Source organism: Halyomorpha halys, unplaced genomic scaffold (assembly GCF_000696795.3).
Source record: "Halyomorpha halys isolate HHAL.00 unplaced genomic scaffold, Hhal_1.1 Scaffold176.1, whole genome shotgun sequence".
Classification (NCBI taxonomy): Eukaryota; Metazoa; Arthropoda; class Insecta; order Hemiptera; family Pentatomidae; genus Halyomorpha; species Halyomorpha halys.
In genome coordinates, this window is record NW_027106234.1 from 1094653 (window position 1) to 1104099 (window position 9447).

Genomic DNA, 9447 nt, shown 5'->3' on the forward strand with positions numbered 1-9447 from the left:
AATATAAGGATCGCTTTAAGCGTATTCGGAAGTTTGCATTGAAAATGTTATAGATTTTAAGACCGAGTGCTAGCGTATTGATTTGTTTGAACTTTTTCGATATCTAATACAGGATCTACACGTTTTCTACTTGTCGTAAATCCAAGACTTGTACAAATGCATGGTAAACCAAGAAAGCAACCAATATCGGTGTCTACAAGTATGCTCAGTGGAGTTATGTCAGCAATGATATTCGATTTTCATTATAAAAAAAGAAAAAAATAATAGATAGACTAAATGAAAACGTAAATATCTGCAAAGTTTTTGTTGATGATCAAAATTCCTAGTAAAAAGTATTGTATATCCTATAAATTAAACTTTCGTTCTAGAATTTTTATCAGATTAACTAGTTTCTAGTTTAATTACCTTAAATAAAAAAAATGATCTGCTAAAGTTAATTAACAAGTTTTGGAACAATGTATTTTCACCAAATCGATAGAATTTTAAAATATATCATTTTAAACTAGAATTAACTGAATTCGAAGGTTAGGGAATTATTTTATTAATTAAAACACAGTTAGCACAAATATTTATCTGTTGGAAGTTCTAAAACAATGCTAACTTGTTACTGAACACAAACGTGTGAATGTCACAGAAGCGCCCTTTGATTTGTGTCTAAAAACGGACACTCAAGCGGTCGGCCAAAAACTCAGGCCATCACCAGCCAAGCCAAATAACCCATCCACACACTTGCGCATGCGGGAACTCGCCATTGTTTGGCAAACGTGTACAGGCACCTTAACATATTTGGGCCCCTTTTATGTATTAGGAGTATTAAAAACATGAAAATTCCTTCGATTTTAAGAGCATAAACATGGGTTTCAATTAATTTTACCTTTTCTCATTTCTTTGATCCAAAGGCTTATTAAAGTTTTTAAATGTGTAGTATTTGAAAACAACTCCACTCAATTAAATTGAGAATTCTTATAACTCATGGCTTTTTAAATTAATAACCCATCGAAAACTTATTAATGGATCCTAATATATTATCTAATAGTTAAAATAATAACGTGTGTTGCTATGTTAAAAATCGATGAAATTTTCATTTTATATACCACCAACAACGTAAAAAAGAAACCCAAATATATTAGATAACCTAAAATTAAAAATAAATAGAGAGCACGTTTTTGAAAGTTCGCAGCATTTTTATTTTCTACACTATCGAAAACGTGTAAAGGGACACTTTATATGTTTATTATTTTTTTAATAATGTCATTTTCATATTCCCACATATCACAATTCATTGTAAATATTTATCTAATTTAATATAATAAAAATTAGCATGGTATACTTAACTTGTTTGACCACTTACTGGTATCGTGGTTTTAGTAGCATTTGCGGGAATGTTAATCACTTAAGCCACTTTTTTAATTGGTAATTTATGATTTCTTAAACTAACCCTCCACTAGTTCAGTGCTAGTATAGATTTTACAGTAATTTTCTGTTTATTTTAATCAGCATCAATTAAGTGACTATAGATCAAGAAAAAAAAAATTTATTCTCATAAATTTGAAGTATTATTTACTTGTTTTTTTAAAATTATACATTATATTTGTTTTTGATTATTTTTTATTTTTAGATATAAGGAAATAAGACACAAAAACTTGTCATGTAAAATCTTGTCACAACTTGACCTCTTTGCTATATATAAATATCTTCTTAGAAACTTTTCTTTGGGAGGTGAATATATTTATATGCATATTTTCTAAATAATTTTTTGTTTTATATGGTATGTATGTACTAAGTGTAACTTTTTTGTTTCTCATATTAATTGAAATAATATTTTAAGAATAATGATGTTCGTTATTGATAAGAGTAGCAAAAATGAATTTAAGGATATTGTGAAGTGGTATCTGGGCCAAGAAACAACAAAAGTGGACAGTAAAATTTTTTGTATTTGCAAACTAAGTAATAACAATCGTAACTGTTAACTGGTGGTCAGTTTCCACACTAAAAGACATAGTTTTTGATCAAAACCAATCAGATCTCTCTTATAGATTAATCGATAATTTAATTTACTATCGATCGTCGGCTGATGAGATAACCTTGTTGTTCCACTCCCTTTTTAAAAATGTTCGTCTCGAATAGTAGACCCTTCTTCACACACTGTATTAGAAGTCGATTAAGATGAAAAAGTTTCATCTTCGCTCTTAGGTTCCGTTGTATCCGATAGACAAGGTCATTGATCTTGGTCACTATGGAGTAAGTACTTGGTCACTAAAGGTACTTTCCCAGTCATTCTGAAGCTTAGGAGGTCTTTCTTTCTGACAGGATTGTAGAGACAGACCTTCTGTCATTCTCCTCGAATGAATGCCACTTTCGGGGCATAGTATTTCTTCATTCGGTCGCTTTCCACACTGATCTTATCTCGTACCTGAGAATAGATAGTTATAAGACTGTAGTGCAGCTCTTGGGTGTAGTCATTGATATCCGACTGTTCTTCTGAATTTCTGAAAGTAGATTGCGGGGTAGACGTATTTCTTTCCCAAACAAAACGCTAGCAGGTGTTTGGCAAGTCGTTTCATGAACTGCAGCAATGTAAAGCAGCAGTATTTGCTCATCCCAGTCAATCCAGTGTTCATTGACCAGTACCCTTAGGTGTGTACTCTCCCAGATCAGTTTCAATATATCTTTTTCTACGACCAGAAAATCCATATATGCCCAGTAACACTTCAGAGTAACTGAATTAACACTAGTAACACTATTAACACAGTATCAGTAACACTTCTATTCTCTAAAATGTCTTTTCCATTTTAGATTTTTTCCAAGCCAGTAACTTCATTCCTTTAACCTCAGAATTGCTCAAATATCCTTGTCCTTCAGCTGGTATTCCCTAACTTCCAAAGAGGTCCATTTCACCGCAGGCTGCATAACAGTCTTCTTGCATTGCACCCACTCTTTCCCTATGGCTCTACTGCAGTCCATTCTATGGTATTCTTGAAAGAGCATCAGCATTGCTATGTAATGGACCTTTCCTATATTCAACCCACCAAGGCACCTGCCCTTCAGAGGTCTTAAAGTTCAAAAAGCTGTGTTAATGAAGCATGATCCGTCTGGAGATGGAACGGTTGAACAGGTATTTGTGAAAATGTTCCAGAGTCTTAACAATTGCCAATATTTCTTTTCAGATTTAGTAAGGAACTCTTTTCCTCCTCTCTTGGATCTGTGACATTCCTCCAATTCTAGCTTCTGTGTCCACAATGAACTAACACCCTAGTACTGGATGTGCTAAAATACCATCAAAAAATATATTTATGTGAACCAAAATTGTTGATCAGGCTCTCAAATTGTAATATTCAAATAAATTTGGCAATTGAAGTTGTTGAGCAGTGACAAAAAATTATCATTTTTTATCATTAGATATACAATAAAATTAATAATGTTAAGCAATTCTTTTTTTAAATGTTTTAGATTGGAGAAAATCCAGCTTGATCCTTTAAGTTGGTAATAAACATTTTTTTTATTTGATAAATCATTATTTTACAGTAATTTTGTTATTTAATTTTCATTTAATAAATTGGAGGTTCATATTAATTTTAATTAAAAAAATGATTTCAGTTTTTGACATAGATGCATCTTGGTTTATAAAAAATAGCCAATTACATCATGAACTACAAATGGAACCAATAGTTGAGATCATCAAAAAACGGTTTATAAAATTCCATTCTTAGTTACTAGCAGTTAAAAGTGCAGTAACTTACAACATTGGAAATTCAACCTCTTCCTAATGGCTGAAGCCCAGGCTGCTGCAAAAAAATTCAGCTATAAGCTCTATATTTATCTATTGTTACTATTATTTAGTTTTTTTGTCTTATCTCTTTCTTTTTCTCAAATGATGTTTTAATTATAAGTCAATTATTTATATCATTAATTCTATAAATATCTTTTGTTTGTGTTGATTAACTTTTTTTTCTGTTTATTCTTTAATTGCATAACTATTATTATTTTTATTTCTTTGATAATTTATCTTTATTTTAAATAGTTAGGGGTGTCTTCTGAATAAGACTACAACCCCCTCTTGTGCATTATTGATTGCAAAAAATATATATATGTATTAAACTATTACAATAATCATGTAAGATCCACCAGGCCGATCTGGTAGTATATATAAAGATTTTATCACACATTTATTATTATAATGTGTATTATCGATATAATTTTACTTATAATTAGTAGTAAAGCAAAAAAGTTGAGTTTTTTCACTGTAAAACTCTTCTCTGCTAGTTCTCAGAAATAGATTATTAATAAGTTAATAATATATCATAGAATTCAACAAAGTCTGGGACAGATTGTTTGATAAGGTTGAGGTTCTGAGTTTGAAAACTGCCTCAGCCAGGAACTTTTTTCTTTTCCTTTCCTTTCTTTTTGTTATTAATTATTTAACAATTAGAATTTCATCTCTCTTACTTTTAGAAACTCATCTCTCTTAGTTTGGATATTGAGTCTCACCATTGTTCATTTTTTAAATTCAAATTTTGTTACTTGTTACTACTTACATTATATTTCAAAAAAAGGAATTTTTAATGTTAAAGTATTTTAAGGCTAAAGCATTTGCTTTTCTAAAAACTGTAACCAAAAACATATTTACAATTAACAAGAGTCACTATATCTATTACTACAATTTTTTCTAAATTGTTAATTACTATTTGCATTGTTTACCATGTACTGATTTATGTTCTCTTCTTGCCTGTTTGCTATTAGTTATTGTTTGCTTATGTCCTATTTATTTTTTCTATGCTGTATTGTTAATAGCTATTTCAGAAATCTATTTTATTAATGTCTGTGTAATGTGTGCCTATCCATCCCATGTCTCTTTTATAGTTGACTACTAATTTTATGTTTTTTAACAATAATAATGCCAATAAAGTGTTGGATATTGTTCTTTATTTTGAAATTCAAAAGTCATATGAAAATTTATGGAACCCTTTTCTTCCTTTATCTTTAGAGGAGCTAACGCTTTTTCAAATGATCTTTAAAGGCTTTAGCCTTAAAAGACTTTTACATTAATAATTCTTTTTTGGAATATAATATCAAATTCAAACTAAGTACTTGAAGTAACAAAATTTGAATTTAAAAAATGAACAATGGTGAGACTCATTATGCAGATTGAAACTGAAGTATAAAAATAATTTGACCAATCCTAGAGGATTGGTCTGGTAGACCAGATTATTTGAAAATTATCAAAATAATAAGCAAAAGCCGAATTATAATAAATTAAAACTGTTACAACTTACTAATTACGGCTACCATTAGATGTTTTAAGCATGTGGATGGCTTACCTAAAAACAATAAAACAGAATCACACCAATAAGGAACTGCTTATTGATTAATTAAGTATATGAATGAAAGAACAGATTTTTTAAAACTTTTCTCAATCCCACAAATAATCATGTGGATGAACATTATCAGATTTGGAGAACAAGGATTATTAACAATTTCATATTATCTTATCACATGTATGGGTTCAGACTCATACAATAATAAATTGTAGGGCTCTAGCTAAGAAAAGTTTTCTTAGTAATCATAATTTTGATTTTAATAAAATAAAATTTTAGAAAGTCTAAACAACAATAAAACTAGAAAACAAAATTAGAAGCAATATACACAACAAAAAATATAGAAAATATGGCAAACTTTAGAATACAAAATATGTTGAGCAAAACTAATCAGATATCAATAAAAACTTATCACAATTTATAAGTTAAATAGGCATGGTAGAGGGAAATATGTACACAATAGTAAAGGATTAATGAAATCATGCAAAACAAACAGTTTCAGTCTTATATAAAAACTTCAAATTGGATACTTTAATCCAATGGGTTTGGATACAGGTAAATTTATTTATTTTTTATATGATTAATAAGTAATATTTAGATAGAGATTATTTGTTACTAATAAACTATAATTATTAAAGGAAAACCAAAAGAATTGTAACATAATTATATGAGAAAATTATGAAGAACAAACATCCATATATTAAAAACATAGACCAAGTTATTTTAATAACTGATGATAAATTCAAGTAAATGTTTTAATAATTATAAAGTAAATTTTATTAACCTATTTTCAAATAATTGAAATATAAAAAGTGTGAAATGAAATCTTTATATGTTAACACGACAGGAGTGTCCTACTTTTTTTGTCTCTAAGAGGTGTCCCGTGGGCATTTATATCATGGTAGATGATTTATACTGTTTGTTTATTTATTTGGATTTGATGTTGACAAAAAACTTTACAATTTGAAATTGAAATTGTTAATTGTAGCTCTTCTATCGGGGGTTGAAGAATCCAGATTTTGTAAAAGATCTAAGGTCATCTTGCCATGGTTCATGATTTAAAATAAGAAAAGCAGGAGGTGTCCCAGTGAGCAAAATGCTCAAATTAGAAAAAAAAGATGTCACGTTAAGAGTGTACTGGCGAGAGAAATGGTCAGTCTTACTGCTGTGAGGAGGCCAGAGCAAAACTAAATTGAGTATAGGTGGGAAGGTAAAAGAGGGAGTGACATAAACAAGCAGAAATAACAACATCAAATGGTTAACAGAAGGTAAACAAAAGTATAAACAAAACATATGAAATACTAGGAAAATATAGACATTCATCTCCCAATATGAGCAAAATGCTCAAGGCTACACATCTACTGGGTTAAATATTGATTGGATGATAATGAAATAGTGAAGTAGATTTTCAATGTATCAGATAATAAAAAGATTATTTCAAAATATATTAACATAGCCATTTGTTATCCCCCTACTTATACTTGGCAGACTCATCAATTTAGTCTCGTAATTATACATATTTTCATTAGAGTAATAAAAAATTGGGGTGAAATAACTGCCTTTTTTTCTCCCTGGGTATTGTACTATAAGCAACCTAGAGCACAACGTAGAATAAAATTATCTTAAAGGAATAATAGCAGAGCAGTTAATGATAAACTTCTATTTTTAGGATACAAATATATATTAGAAAATGAGAAATTACATTCAGAAAGAACAAAAAAGGATGTTGGAAGTGTTGATTGTTAAACTTTTTATCCAAAATTCAAATAATCTATAAGGCACACAATTTTATTTACAGAAGGGTTGGAATAACAGAGGAATAATTTATTATACAAATATAATTGAAATAATTATAATTGAAATAATTATAATATAAAACATTAATTTATTTACAATAACAATTAATTAAATATAATTTATAATAAAAATACTAAATAATAGAATGTTAATATAAGTAACAAAAAAAACTGAAATCTGCACAATTCAGATAATCAGTAAGGCACACAATTTTATTCAAAGAAGCATTAAACTAACCGATAACCTATTTATAATACAAATAGAATTACATAATTATACAGATATAAGTACTTAACTAAATAATTGAATGCAATAGAAGGGTAATATAAAACAAAAACTTAATTGAAATAAACAATATAGCAACAAATGAAATATATACATATATTTACAAAGAATTATGTCAAAACATTAAAAAAATATAATACAGATATAAATAAAATAAATAACAAATATGAAAACCTGAAATAAAATCTCCCTTCAAATTAATGTCTGTTGATTTAAAAAAAGAATTCCTCTTCTATCGAAAGGAGGAGCAATAATTTATTCAATTTATCTCCCTTCAGATGATTTCCGGAGGAATATATAATATTTCTTGCTTTAGAAGAAAATATTCCTTATGATACAGAAGTGCTCAGTCCAGTTTGGTACCTTTTTGCTGATTCGACAAGTTCTGGATATAATCTGGAGTTGTATCAGAACAAAAGAGGGCACTTGGTGCTGTCAGCTTCTGTTGGTGACCTTAATACATGGCTCATCAGGAAGATCAGACGTTCCTAAAGATTTAAACAATGACTAATTTATCGATGTATGTAGTAACATAATGTATTTATACTAATTATGTAAATTAGTAAATTACAAATTATTGATATGATACCAACTTCAAATTATAATATCACGTCCATATAAAATAAATGTAATAACTTCCAAAATGAAAAAAAATAAAAATAATTGGAGAAGTTTGTGGGGGGTGCGGTCAGCAAAGAACAACATAAATAAACAAAACCATATTTATTTATTTTATGCCAAGGTTTCGACCTGAATTTCAGGTCTTAATCAGGGCTATAGAACAAAAGAGATAACAACATTTAGAGAAACATACAATTGAAAAGGAACTTCACCTAAAAGATTTAAAGAAGGAGGGGAGGATATATTATTAGAACAAAATAAAAATCAAAATATTGACAATAATTCCTTTTCCTTTCCTTTTCAATTGTATGTTTCTCTAAATGTTGTTGTTATCTCTTTTGTTCTATAGCCCTGATGAAGACCTGAAATTCAGGTCGAAACGTCGGCATAAAATAAATAAATATGGTTTTGTTTATTTATGTTGTTCTTTGCTGACCGCACCCCCCCGACAAACTTCTCCAATCATTAATCTACGGTCAACTATCTACACCTCATTAAAAATAAAAATATTTTCATACCTATAGAACTGCTCGTTTTCCATGTTTCTTCCACAGTTTTGGCATGCTGATTGAAGAAAGATGAGCCACTCCCTTCACTAAGGTCGAAGTTTGCGCTCTGTGCACTTCTTGGTGATAGAAAGAAATTCAACATCTCCTTTAGCTCATGGATGGTTTTGTCAAGGGCATCAGTATCTCTGCAATACAATTTCTTCCACCCAGAATCTAGCAATGTACTTACAGCTAATACCGATAATATGTATTTTTAATATAAATGTGTACTTTTAACCATTAACCTTTGCCTATCTGCTTCTCTGAGTTTGATGCCAACCTTAGACGAAGGTTTATTTTCGATAATATAAGCAACTCCTATAACCATGCATATGGATGAGTATATTTCACCTTTGAACTGCTTTGTTGCTCCAAGTAGAAGTGCCACTACATCTTGTTGATCTCTGTTCAGCAGCTGTCATCATGGGAGCCAACGTGCTAGGCCACTGCTTTTGAACCAAAATACCGGTTTCTTAACCTTCGTAATGCGCGGAGCCAGTTTCAGTTGAGCGGTAAGCGACCAAATTTAGTAGGTGAGCGAAGAAAATAATATGGAGATGTATTAGTGGGACTATGAGCTAATTTGGGATGAAGTTTGGAAGCATGGGCCTTGAGATTGGACGTAATTCCTGATGTTCTCACTGCTCAAACGCCTACACGTTTTGCATTTTGCACTTAAACTATCAATCCCAGAAAAATGACACTACCACTTAGATTTTGGTATTGTTGAAGTAATCAGCTAATTAATAAATTAACAACTGAACAAAACTAATAGACTGAAATAAAAAAATAAATAAACCTCGCTGAACTAAGACAGAACATAATCAAAGGACTGGCTCACTAAAAGCTCACTCAACCAAAGGAACTGCCAGATTGGTCGT

General features: G+C 29.8%; 1 long non-coding RNA gene across 1 annotated transcript; it reads left to right on the forward strand.

Moving 5' to 3' along the window:
- Positions 1-1614: 1614 nt before the first annotated feature.
- On the forward strand, positions 1615-8701 carry LOC136795098 (uncharacterized). The gene is made up of 3 exons (XR_010842643.1): positions 1615-1719; positions 3451-3483; positions 8573-8701. It is a non-coding gene; the product is annotated as an uncharacterized lncRNA (long non-coding RNA).
- The last annotated feature ends 746 nt before the right edge of the window (positions 8702-9447 follow it).